Source organism: Mobula hypostoma, chromosome 24, assembly GCF_963921235.1.
Source record: "Mobula hypostoma chromosome 24, sMobHyp1.1, whole genome shotgun sequence".
NCBI lineage: Eukaryota > Metazoa > Chordata > Chondrichthyes > Myliobatiformes > Myliobatidae > Mobula > Mobula hypostoma.
Genome location: NC_086120.1, coordinates 17,953,679 through 17,967,240, shown reverse-complemented (window position 1 = coordinate 17,967,240; position 13,562 = coordinate 17,953,679). Strand labels below are relative to the sequence as shown.

The 13,562-nt window shown below is 43.8% G+C and overlaps 1 protein-coding gene across 4 annotated transcripts in view; it reads right to left on the bottom strand.

Moving 5' to 3' along the window:
* Positions 1 to 13,562, bottom strand: part of matk (megakaryocyte-associated tyrosine kinase) — an 84,431-nt gene that overhangs the window by 59,895 nt on the left and 10,974 nt on the right. Inside the window, exon 2 of one of the 4 annotated variants that reach the window (XM_063032672.1) lies at positions 1,653 to 1,772. The exons of the other annotated variants lie outside the window; for them this stretch is intronic. The gene's annotated coding sequence lies outside the window, so the exon portion shown is untranslated. The remainder of the gene's footprint in view (positions 1 to 1,652; positions 1,773 to 13,562) is intronic. 4 annotated transcript variants of the gene reach the window in all.

Sequence of the window (13,562 nt, the reverse complement as noted above, 5' to 3'; positions counted from 1 at the left end):
GACATGGTTACCACGTGTAATAATATCTTCATTCATAGAGTCTAGGTCTCATAACAAAATAACCTATTATTTGAGGCAGCTAAAGGAAATGACAATACAGAGACATCGGTACATGGATAGCACGAGAATACTGAAGAAAAGTATAATGTAAAAAAAAAAGCCAAGGGTCAGCTTATGTGGGAAGGTGAAACATGATGATGATAGGACATGCTGACTACAGAATGCAAGCCTTCACAAAGAACACAAAAAAGGCTGCACGATTCTTTCAATCTGACCATTTGGGAATCTCCTTCCTATCATTGGACACTCACCTCATTGGACTGGACTGTGCAGAATTAGATAACTACAGGAACAGACATGATCACGCAGTATCAGGAGTTTTATTGTTCAAGTGTCACGTTGCAAGAATTTGCTGTTACAGTATTTGTCCTTTGGAAATAGACTATCAGGAAGTTCTCTCATTAGTACTAAAGCTATACATGAGCGACCATCTGAAGAATACAGACATATCATCAAGTCAAACTGTAAAATGCAATTTATCTAATGAGTTATTGCATAGTACTGTAGTAATCTTACATATTGCACTATACTGCTGCCACACACACACAAAAAAACAAATTTCATGACATATGTGAGTAATGATAAGCCTGATTCTGATTTTGTGGGCTGAGAGGGGATCATGGTTGGGAAAAGGGGAAGCAAGAGAGGAAGGAGTGGGAAGCACCAGAGGGACATTCTGTAATGACCAATAAACCATATACTTGGAATCAAATGATCTTGCCTGGTGTCTCAGGGCTGGGTGTGTCTGCACCCATGCCACCCTCACTCCTGGCCCCCCTCCTCTGCCATCTGTCCCACACCTTCCCACAGCACCCTATCCTTAGGCAGATATACATACAGTGTGTGCCTAAGACTTGCACAGGACTGTAAAAGTTCCTGAACTACCATGCAATTCATTGCTATCCTGCACTGCCAGATTACTGGAGACATTTAATGGTGGTTCCAATTGTTGTCCTCTTCATTGTCAGCAGAACCTGGCTTTGTACATCCAGGGCTGCACTGTGAGAAAGCCACATCACTAGAAGTGCCAACTTTGGTTTGAGACATTAAACCAAGCATTTGCCTGCCACCCTGGGAAAGACCCATGGTACTATTTTGAAGAAGGTGCAAAGGATCTTTCCCTCAAGTCTTAGCTTACGTTTATTCTTCATTATTTTAACACCATCTATCCTCAGTCTTTATTTCACCGCTCCTTTTGAGCGGACTCTGCCAAATGGCCTTCACTGGAAAATAACATTCTAAATCTTCCAAAGATGGGTCACAAATGCCACGTGAATCCAGATTTCCTCCTTTCAACAAATGTACATGTAGATTTGGTATCTGGGATGAAGGGGGGCATATCCTTGCAAGGTTCAGAGAAGGGGGATAGGTGTCAGAGGAATTGATGCACAGTAGCAGATTTACACTGCTGGTAGCTTTAGACTACTGCTCTGGTTGCAAGTCCTTTGGCATGCTTGAATTTGTAGAAGGAAGTAACCGTGAAAAGCAACTGCAAAGAATATCTCTCTCTTGTGGCTTCCTACACAGAAAGGCATTGGGGTTCTTTAGCACAGTATATCTATTTGAATTTAAAGATAAATAACAGCACTCACAGGCTTAGATCAGAGTCGGTGGATTTTGGATTCTGGATTCCTGCAGCGATGTGGTCAGCTTCCTCACATTTCACTCCAGCAGCCTGCAAACCTCCTGCTAATCCATCTCAGCTTAATTTACTCAAATTAGAAGAGAGTTCTGTTACAAAGCAGGAAGTGCTTAAGAGCAGACAGATTGAGCACATGATTGATATACATGCGCAAACTCATAAGGCACAGAAGAAAAGCACTTTTGTTCTGACACAGCCTGCTGTCCATATTTCATACATTCCATTCATTAGACTCAGGATATTTTCTATCCCTGATCAGCCCATCTACAACTCCAGTTGAAGAGGTGCACTTAGTCATTTGCAACTTCGTTGAAGCTTTTCTTATTCTTGATGGAGACTACATATTTCCAACCTAGAATATAGAAAAACTTAAAGAAATTGAATTGTCCCATCTAGTTTGTCCCTCCAGAAAGAGGCCATACTGTCTCCAACACAACGTCCATTATTTTTAAAATAAATTGCAAGTCTCCTGTTTCCACTCAGAATTCCAACCTACACGCTGTTCACTACCTGGAGAATATCCTAACCTCGATCCTGGACATGCGTTCTGCCAATATCAATGTATTGCATTCATTTGATTATTATACTTTGTTTTGAAGAAATGCTTCACATCTATACCTTACTTTATACTTCATACTTTATTGTCGCCAAACAATTGATACTAGAACGTACAATCATCACAGCGATATTTGATTCTGCACTTCCCACTCCCTGGATTACAAATAGTAAATATTAAAAATAGTAAAAATTAGTAAATATAAAAATTTAAATTATAAATCATAAATAGAAAATAGAAAAATGGAAAGTAAGGTAGTGCAAAAAAACTGAGAGGCAGGTCCGGATATTTGGAGGGTACGGCCCAGATCCGGGTCAGGATCCGTTCAGCAGTCTTATCACAGTTGGAAAGAAGTTGTTCCCAAACTGTGATAAAAGTTTAGTTTATATAGCTAGGGAGCTTAAGACTTTTGCACAGTACTGTAGTAATCTTATATATACTTCTGTCACACAAAAAAAAATCATGACATACGTGAATGATGACAAACCTGATTTTGATATGTGTCTCTATTGTGAAGTGAAAGTGGGAAGGAGGCAAGGAGAGGAGAATCATGGTTGGGAAAAAGGAGAGGGAAGAGTAGAGGGAGTGGGAAGCATCAGAGAGACATTCTGTAATGATCAATAAACCAATTGTTTGGAATCAAATGATCTTGCCTGTTGTCTCAGGGCTGGGTGCATCTGCATCTGCACCCACACCACACCATGCCCTGGCACTCCTCCTCTACCACCTGTCCCGCACCCCTCCCACGGTGCTCCATCCTTGCTATACCAAGCATCCTTTGCTCCTGATAGGTTTACAAACTTGCTCTCCACTCCACGTTGACAAATACAGCACTGTGCAAATGTCTTAAGCACCCTAGCAATATATGTGCCTAAGATTTTTGTACAGTACTATTTGTTTTCTGTATCTCATACCCTACAAATAGAAAAGTTGCCAGAACATTAACGTACGATATTTTCTGCATTAATTTCAAAGCATTGCACTTAAAAAGAAAAAATAAATAGGCAGGGTTGAAGGAGACCAAGGTTGATTAGTAGTCAGTGGAGGTCATGATGAAATGAAACTGTGGTCTCATAAGATCATATCTTTAGTACTATATTCACTTCTGCTTACCAAGTTTCTTAATGGTTAGTATGGATTCAATAAGCTGAATGGTCTGTCTCCAAATTGTATGTCTATATGACTCTATAAAAATGGCAATCAGCATCAAGACTTCATTATCAAGTGTCTTGTTATTCGAGAAGGTTGGAAAAACCTGCGTTTGCAGCATTGAATTTAGGTGACTTTGTGAAGATACTACAATGGACCAAAAAGTAACTCTTGCTAAATTAAAGGAGTAGATCAAAGACTCACAATTTCTAACTGGTAATAAGGTTTGATACAAAGTTTGATTCGCACATGATTAATTACTTTTCTTTAAGTACAGGACCACATGCAGAGGATCCAAGCTGAAGCTAGCTGCTTCCCAACTAATCACATATTGTTCAGGAAATGAGTGCGGCACTGGTAAACCAAAGCTCCTGAGGGATATCAGACCAAAGGATTGGCGTGATAGAGATATCATCATTAAGAACATTATTCTTTTTGGTTCTGCAGATCAAATTTTATCTGTGTGAAGTTATTAAAAAATTCGAGGAGCCAAATGTAGAAACATAAAATATATGAATATTTCTCAAGACTTTTCTGCTGACTGCTGCAACTTTCAGTAGAAACACAAATTACACATGTAAATTGGTTCCCCCAAACTTTTTCCAGGAAAATTCCAAGAAGTAGAAACAATGTAGAAACAAAAGACTTTTAATTCCCAACTCACATAGGTCTAACAATGCACACTGAAGTTACCGGGTCTAGGTACAGTAGCGAATCTATAAATAAAGGATTCCTTCCAAACAAATAATATGATTCACTTGATTACATCCACTGCATATCACACCTAAAGTCTTTATAGTGATGGAAATGATTGTACGCATGTTGAATATAAGTTCAGTAAAGAGGCTTCAGAAGTTGTAAGTTTTACTTTGGACAAGAGAATACTTAAGGTCAGCTAAATGAAGTTTTCAAAATTCTGAAGCAACTGGTAGTCCAGGAAAATTAACCTCCATTGTAAAATATAAACAAAGTAGTAAATTTTGAACTGAGGACAAAGGAGTAAAAAGTCTTAATCAGAAGGGTAAACAGAACATGCTGAAATTTTTGAGCAGGTCAGAGGAGCAAATGGAGGTTCATGACACTTCAGCAGAACTGGAAATGTTAAGGAATAAATAGTTTCTATAAAGTTGGAAAAGAATATTTGAGATGGACAGTGGTTTAATTGGGTGGTGTGGTTGAGATGCATCTCTACTAAAGGAGGTGTAAAGTGCGCCTTCCCTCCGCTAGCCTGCAGGTCACCCTCAGGAAAGGTGTAGCACTGGCTTCGACCCCCGATCAGGGTCACGTGAAGCCATGGGATGGTCATATGAGCAGCTGATGCACATCACAAGTTCTGGTAATGCAACCACTGACGTCAGGCAGACAATCTCTGAAGAGTATTGATAATAGCTGGGGTCGCCTGTCTTGTAAAGACACTGCCCAGAAGAAAGCACTGGCAAACCACCTTGGTGGAAAATTTTCCAAGAACGATCATGGTTATGGAACCATGATCACCCACATCATAGGATACAGCACATGATGACTGACTGTAAAAGCTTTTATAGATATGTAAAAAGGAAAAGACTGGTAAAGACAAATGTAGGTCCCCTACAGACAGAAACAGGTGAATTGATTATGGGGAGCAAGGACATGGCAGACCAATTGAATAATTACTTTGGTTCTGTCTTCACTAAGGAGGACATAAATAATCTTCCAGAAATAGTAGGGGACAGAGGGTCCAGTGAGATGGAGGAACTGAGCGAAATACATGTTAGTAGGGAAGTGGTGTTAGGTAAATTGAAGGGATTGAAGGCAGATAAATCCCCAGGGCCAGATGGTCTGCATCCCAGCGTGCTTAAGGAAGTAGCCCAAGAAATAGTGGATGCATTAGTGATAATTTTTCAAAACTCTTTAGATTCTGGACTAGTTCCTGAGGATTGGAGGGTGGCTAATGTAACTCCACTTTTTAAAAAAGGAGGGAGAGAGAAACCGGGGAATTATAGACTGGTTAGCCTAACGTCGGTGGTGGTGAAACTTCTGGAGTCAGTTATCAAAGATGTGATAACAGCACATTTGGAAAGCAGTGAAATCATCGGACAAAGTCAGCATGGATTTGTGAAAGGAAAATCATGTCTGATGAACCTCATAGAATTTTTTGAGGATGTAACTAGTAGAGTGGATAGGGGAGAACCAGTGGATGTGGTATATTTGGATTTTCAAAAGGCTTTTGACAAGGTCCCACACAGGAGATTAGTGTGCAAACTTAAAGCACACAGTATTGGGGGTAAGGTATTGATGTGGATAGAGAATTGGTTAGTAGACAGGAAGCAAAGAGTGGGAATAAACGGGACCTTTTCAGAATGGCAGGCGGTGACTAGTGGGGTACCGCAAGGCTCAGTGCTGGGACCCCAGTTGTTTACAATATATATTAATGACTTGGATGAGGGAATTAAATGCAGCATCTCCAAGTTTGTGGATGACACGAAGCTGGGTGGCAGTGTTAGCTGTGAGGAGGATGCTAAGAGGATGCAGAGTGACTTGGATAGGTTGGGTGAGTGGGTAAATTCATGGCAGATGCAATTTAATGTGGATAAATGTGAAGTTATCCACTTTGGTGGCAAAAATAGGAAAACAGATTATTATCTGAATGGTGGCCGATTAGGAAAAGGGGAGGTGCAACGAGACCTGGGTGTGATTATACACCAGTCATTGAAAGTGGGCATGCAGGTACAGCAGGCGGTGAAAAAGGCAAATGGTATGCTGGCATTTATAGCGAGAGGATTCGAGTACAGGAGCAGGGAGGTACTACTGCAGTTGTACAAGGCCTTGGTGAGACCACACCTGGAGCATTGTGTGCAGTTTTGGTCCCCTAATCTGAGGAAAGACATCCTTGCCATAGAGGGAGTACAAAGAAGGTTCACCAGATTGATTCCTGGGATGGTAGGACTTTCATATGAAGAAAGACTGGATGAACTGGGCTTGTACTCATTGGAATTTAGAAGGTTGAGGGGGGATCTGATTGAAACGTATAAGATCCTAAAGGGATTGGACAGGCTAGATGCAGGAAGATTGTTCCCAATGTTGGGGAAGTCCAGAACGAGGGGTCACAGTTTGAGGATAAAGGGGAAGCCTTGTAGGACCGAGATTAGGAAAAACTTCACACAGAGAGTGGTGAATCTGTGGAATTCTCTGCCACAGGAAATAGTTGAGGCCAGTTCATTGGCTATATTTAAGAGGGAGTTAGATATGGCCCTTGTGGCTACGGGGATCAGGGGGTATGGAGGGAAGGCTGGGGCGGGGTTCTGAGTTGGATGATCAGCCATGATCATAATAAATGGCGGTGCAGGTTCGAAGGGCCGAAAGGCCTACTCCTGCACCTATTTTCTATGTTTCTATGATGATGATGATGATGATGATGATGATGATGAGTGGCTTAATATAAAAGTAGGTAACTGTCACAATATGGGCTGGCAATGTTGGAACCCAAGTGGAGAGGAAATACAGACTCCAGTGTAGAGATTGTGACCAGAGTTTATTCATAACAACAGAACATTAGTCAGCTTGGCCGTGCGACACCACAACACATAACATTCTCAAAACTCAGACCCACAATCAGCGATAATCAGATATTCACTTAAATAATACAAGTAACATGAAATCCCCAAGCCTATCAAAATAAACTTAACAAGTTTAAACAGAAGGCACCAGGAGACAACATTACAAAGAGCGATTCACTCGAGAAAAGTACAAGCAAATCTAAACGATTAACAACTCTTGTTAAACTCCATTATAGCGCAATGCAGAGTTGAACCTGCGCGAAAAGAAGGCACAAGGGTGAGTCTTTCTGTCCAGTCCTCGCTGGGAGAGGATGGCCCCAGCACCCATGTGTCCACCTCTACCATGAGAATGAGAGTGGTGGTGAAACGTCTCTTGAGCTCCTTGAAAGCGCAGTCTGCGGCAGCAGACCAGGTTATCCATGAGGTAGGTGATTTGGTGATGGAGGTGAGAGGAGCAGCAATTTGGCTGTAGTCCCTGATGAAACGGTGGTGGAAGCTGGAGAAGCGCAAGAAGTGCTGTAGCTGTTTGAGCGATCATGGTCAGACTTATTCGAAGATGGCGTGCACTTTCTCCGGGTCCATGGTTATATCTTGAGTTGAAAGGATGTAACCCAGGAAGAAAATGACTGGAGTGTGGAAATGGCATTTTTCTAACTTGCATTCCAGCTGGTTTCTGAGGAGATGCTGAAAGACTGAACGGACCTGTCCTTGGAGAAGATGAAGATGTCATCGACCTAGATGAACACATACCTGTGTAGCATGTCTAGGAGGGTCTCAGATCACCTGGTGAGTGCAGATCAGAGCACACGCACTCCAGGTACCACAGAGTTTTTTGAAAATGCTATCCTTCAAAGGGAGAGCATGGCAGTTCTTAACAGTGATTCTGTGGAGTCAATGGTAGTCAATACAGTGACAAAGAGCCTTATCTTTCTTTCTGACAAAGAAGAATCCTGCACCGTCCGGCGACTGAGATGGACGAATGAAGCCATGATGTAGTGCTTCAGAGATGTAGTCATTTATGGCTTGGATCTCAGGAGGTGAGAGAGAGAGCAGACAGCCTTGGGGAGGAGCGGTGCCCAGGAGGAGGTCAATCACCCAGTTGTGTGATCTGTCAGGTAGCTGGGTGCTGCCTTCCCTCCTATTGAAGGCATCGGCTAAGTCAAGGTATTCTTGTGGGAGTTTGGTTTTCCTCCGACTTCATGGACTTATGGGGTGAATTCAACTGAGTTTGCAGGCAGGTGGGTCCGCTAACTCAGCAGTGAACTGGATCAACGGGTGAGGTGAGGGCTGTGAATGGAGAGCAAGGGGGTAACCCAAGATGAGAGGAGCACTGATTGAATCGATAAGGAGGAATTGGGTAGACTCGTGGTGCTCTCCAATACACATGTGCATAGGGTGTGTGCACGCAATCTGACCATGTCAGGGCCGGAGGGACATCCGTGAAAGGCAGTGATGCAGAGGATTCAGAGAATGTTGCCACCAGAGCCTCTTGTGAAGGTAGAGCTGTCAGGTGGGTGGAGGACAGAAAGAGTGAGCTGGGCTATGGTGCTGGGATGAGAGTGCAGGGTGATTTACCAGATAGAAGACTCCTTGGCTCTAACTGGTGGTGCTATTTTCCTGGACGGAGTGGGCATTTGAAGAGTGGGTGATTGGCAGGCCGACCATAAGCACACAAGTTGTTTCCCCACCAACGCTCATGCTCTTAAGGGGTTAACAAAGCTCTCCCTACTTGTATGAGCTCTGGAGGCATTGATGAGGAGGGTTCTGCAACCTGAAATGGTTCTGGGATCAGAAGTGAGGCTCTGGCTGATTAACTGGAAGTTTGTTCCTTAGACACACATCCACTTGATGAGGCTTTCTTTGTTTTTGGAGTAGAGTTATGTCATTTGGTTCATCAGGGCCAGCTCAGCCATTCCATCATGGCTGATTTATTATCCCTCTCAACACCATTCCTCTACCTTCTCCATGTAACTTTTGACACCCTGATTAATCAAGAACCTATCAACCTCTGTCTTAAATATAACCAATGACTTGGCCTGCACATCTCTTTATGGCAATGAACTCCACAGATTTACCACTCTCTGGCTAAAGATTTTTTTCCTCATCTCTGTTCTAAATGGACGTCCCTCTATTCTGAGGCTGTGCCCTCTGGACCTAGACTCCCCCTCTATAGGAATCCTCCTCTCCACATTAATCGAATTTCGCCTTTCAGTATTCAATACATTTCAATGAAATTCCTCCTCGCCCCATTATTCCCAACCCCAATGAGTACAGGCCGAAAACCATCAAAATCTCTTCATTTGTTAACCCTTTACTTCCAGGGATCATTTTTGTGAACCTCCTCTGGACCCTTTCAAATGCCAGAGTATTATTATAAATTACTATGATTGCACATTGCGCATTTAGATAGAGGCGTAACATAAAGATTTTCACTCCTCATGTATGTGAAGAATGTAAGAAATAAAGTCAATTCAATTCAAAGATAAGGAGCCCCAGACTGCTCACCATACTCCAATTGCAGTCTGGCCAATGTCTTATAAAGCCTTTGCTTTTGTATTCTAGTCCTCTCAAAATTAATGCTAACGTTGCATTTGCCTTCCTTACCACTGACTTAACGTACAAAAATTAACCTTTAAGGAATCCTCCACGAGAATTCCCAAGTCCCTTTGCACGTCTTGAATTTTCTTCCCATTTAGAAAATAGTCCACAACTTTATTCTTTCTACCAAAGCACATAACCATGCACTTCCCTACACTATAATCCATCTGCCCTTCTTTGCCTATTATCCCAATCTGTTTAAAACTACCTCCAAATATCTTCGTATCATTGGCAAACTCAACCACAAAGCCATCAATTCCGTCACCCACATCAGTGCCATGTAATGTGAAAAGAAGCGGTCCCAACACCAACCCCTGTGGAACACCACCAGTCTTTGGCAGCTAACTATAAAAGATTTCCTTTATTCCCACTCTTGCCTTCTATCAGTCAGCCAATCTTCTATCCATGCTGGTATCTTTCCTGTAATACCATGGGCTCTTATCTTGTCAAACAGCCTGATATATGACACCTTGTCAAGCAGCATCATGTGCAGCACCTTGTCAAAGGCCTTCTGAAAATCCAAGTAAACAACATCCACTGACTCTCCTTTGTCTATCCCGCCAGTTATTTCCTGAAAGAATTCCAACAGATTCCTCAGGCAAGATTTCCCCTTAAGGAAGCCAAGCTGACTTCAGCCTATTTTGTCATGTGCCTCCAAGTACTCCAAAACTTCATCCTTAATAATAGACTCCAACATCTTTCCAACCACTGAACTCAGGCTGACTAGTCTATAATTTCCTTTCTCCTGCCTCCCTCCCGTCTTAAAGAGTGGAATGAAATTAGCAATTTTCCTGTCCTCCAGAACAATACAGAATCTAGTGAATCTTGAAAGATCATTACTAACACCTCTACAATCTCTATAGTTACCTCCTTCTGAGCACTGAGGTGTAGTCCATGTGGTCCAGGTGTCTTATCAACCTTCAGACTTTTCAGCTTCTCAAACACCCTCTCCCTAGTAATAGCAATGACACTCACTTCTGCCCCCTAACACTCCTGCTTTTCTGGCATTTTGCTAGTGTCTTCCAAAGTGACGACTGACACAAAATACTTAAGTTCATCTGCGTTTCGAGTTCGGTGGGCATTTGCCGGGTAGACAGGTAACACACATCAAAGATGCTGGTGAACACAGCAGGCCAGGCAGCATCTCTAGGAAGAGGTGCAGTCGACGTTTCGGGCCGAGACCCTTCGTCAGGACTAACTGAAGGAAGAGCTAGTAAGAGATTTGAAAGTGGGAGGGGAGGGGGAGATCCAAAATGATAGGAGAAGACAGGAGAGGGAGGGATGGAGCCAAGAGCTGGACAGGTGATTGGCAAAAGGGATATGAGAGGATCATGGGACGAGGCCCAGGGAGAAGGAAAAGGGGGAGGGGGGAAAAAAACCCAGAGGATGGGCAAGGGGTATAGTCAGAGGGATAGAGGGAGAAAAAGGAGAGAGAAAGAAAGAATACGTGTATATAAATAAATAACAGATGGGGTACAAGGGGGAGGTGGGGCATTAGCAGAAGTTAGAGAAGTCAATGTTCATGCCATCAGGTTGGAGGCTACCCAGACAGAGTATAAGGTGTTGTTCCTTCAACCTGAGTGTGGCTTCATCTTTACAGCAGAGGAGGCCATGGATAGACATATCAGAATGGGAATGGGATGTGGAATTAAAATGTGTGGAAGATCCTGCTTTCTCTGGCGGACAGAACGTAGGTGTTCATCAAAACGGTCTCCCAGTCTGCGTCGGGTCTCACCAATATATAGAAGGCCACATCAGGAGCACCGGACGCAGTATATCACCCCAGCTGACTCACAAATGAAGTGTCGCCTCACCTGGAAGGACTGTCTGGGGCCCTGAATGGTGGTGAGGAAGGAAGCGTGAAGGCAGGTGTAGCACTTGTTCTGCTTACAAGAATAAGTGCCAGGAGGGAGATCGGTGGGAAGGGATGGGGGGCCGGGGAAACAAATGTACAAGGGAGTCACGTAGGGAGCGATCCCTGTGGAAAGCAGGAAGTGGGGGGGGGGTGAGAGGGAAAGCTGTGCTTAGTGGTGGGATCCCGTGGAGGTGGCGGAAGTTATGGAGAATAATATGTTGGACCCAGAGGCTGGTGGGGTGGTAGGTGAGGACCAGGGGAACCCTACTCCTAGTGGGGTGACGGGAGGATGGAGTGAGAACAGATGTGCTTGAAATGGAGATGCGTTTGAGAGCAGAGTTGATGGTGGAGGAAGGGAAGCCCCTTTCTTTAACAAAGGAGGACATCTCTCTCAACCTGGAATGAAAAGCCTCATCCTGAGAGCAGATGTGGCGGAGAGGGAGGAATAGCGAGAAGGGAATAGCATTTTTGCAAGAGACAGGGTGAGAAGAGGAATAATCCAGATAGCTGTGAGAGTCAGTAGGCTTATAGTAGACATCAGTAGATAAACTGTCTCCAGAGACAGAGACAGAAAGATCTAGAAAGGGGAGGGAGGTGTCGGAAATGGACCAGGTAAACTTGAGGGCAGGGTGAAAATTGGAGGCAAAGTTAATAAAGTCAATGAGCTCAGCATGCGTGCAGGAAGCAGCGCCAATGCAGTCATCAATGTAGCGAAGGAAAAGTGGGGGACAGATACCAGAATAGGTTTGGAACATAGATTGTTCCACAAAGCCAACAAAAAAGCAGGCATAAATAGGACCCATACGGGTGCCCATAGCTACACCTTTAGTTTGGAGGAAGTGGGAGGAGCCAAAGGAGAAATTATTAAGAGTAAGGACTAATTCCGCTAGACAGAGCAGAGTGGTGGGAGAGGGGAACTGATTAGGTCTGGAATCCAAAAAGTAGCGGAAAGCTTTGAGACCTTCCTGATGTTGGACAGAAGTATATAGGGACTGGACATCCATGGCTAAAATAAAGCGAAAGGGCCAGGGAACTTAAAATCATCGAAAATTTTAAGAGCGTGAGAAGTGTCACGAAGATAGGTAGGAAGGGATTGAACAAGGGGGGATAAAACCGTGTCGAGGTATGCAGAAATGAGTTCGGTGGGGCAGGAGCAAGCTGAGACAATAGGTCGGCCAGGACAGGCAGGTTTGTGGATCTTGGGTAGGAGGTAGAAACGGGAAGTGCAGGGTGTGGGAACTATAAGGTTGGTAGCAGTGGATGGGAGATCCCCTAAGCGGTTAAAGTTGGTGATGGTGTGGGAGACATTGGCCTGGTGCTCCTTAGTGGGGTCACGATCGAGGGGTAAATAAGAGGAGGTATCCGCGAGTTGTCGCTGTGCCTCGGCAAGGTAGAGGTCAGTACGCCAGACTTCAAGCAGTGCAAGAGGCTGTGATGGTAGTGGGCCAGCAGAGCTTCCACATTCAAGTGGCACTCCGCCACAGGAGGTTTGACCCAAATGGAGAGCAGCGGAGATGAATTAGCGGCGAGGAATAACCTTTGTAATTAACTGCAAAATAACAAACCACAAGGAGCCGCAAAACAGGAGAGAAGACAAGGCAACAAAGTAACAGAAGGCTGGGAGTAACTGGTTGAGGCTGGCTAGTTCGACGGGTAAACAAGGGCTGGCAGTGTTTAAATGGGGTGCAGACGATGAGTTGGAAACGAGTGGCAAGTAACTCCTGATAGCTGGTTGGAGACTGGGGGTGGGCCTGGCCCAAGGTTCATAGGACACATCCAGCGCCTTCATGTAAAGTATGGCTTAGGTACCAAGAAAGGCACCTTCCATCTACCCCCAAGAAACATGCTGGTTGAAGTGCAATATAGATTGAATACCAGCCACATTTTAGTATCAGAGACGGATTTCAATTGTCCCTACTGTTCGTTATTCTATTCAAATAGCACTTCTGGTGAAAAGTCTAAAATGACAAGTTAAACATTTCTTCACTCACTTATTCCCAGGTGGTGAAGACTTGTTGCAACAATGCACATTATAATCAAATGACAAGAATTAATGGCAGAAATACTACTCAGAAGGTAGGTTGCAGCATTCTTATTTTAACCAAAAACTTGTGGTTCTTCAATCAATTTCCTCCCTGTTGAGTTTAAGAACATAACACATGCAGG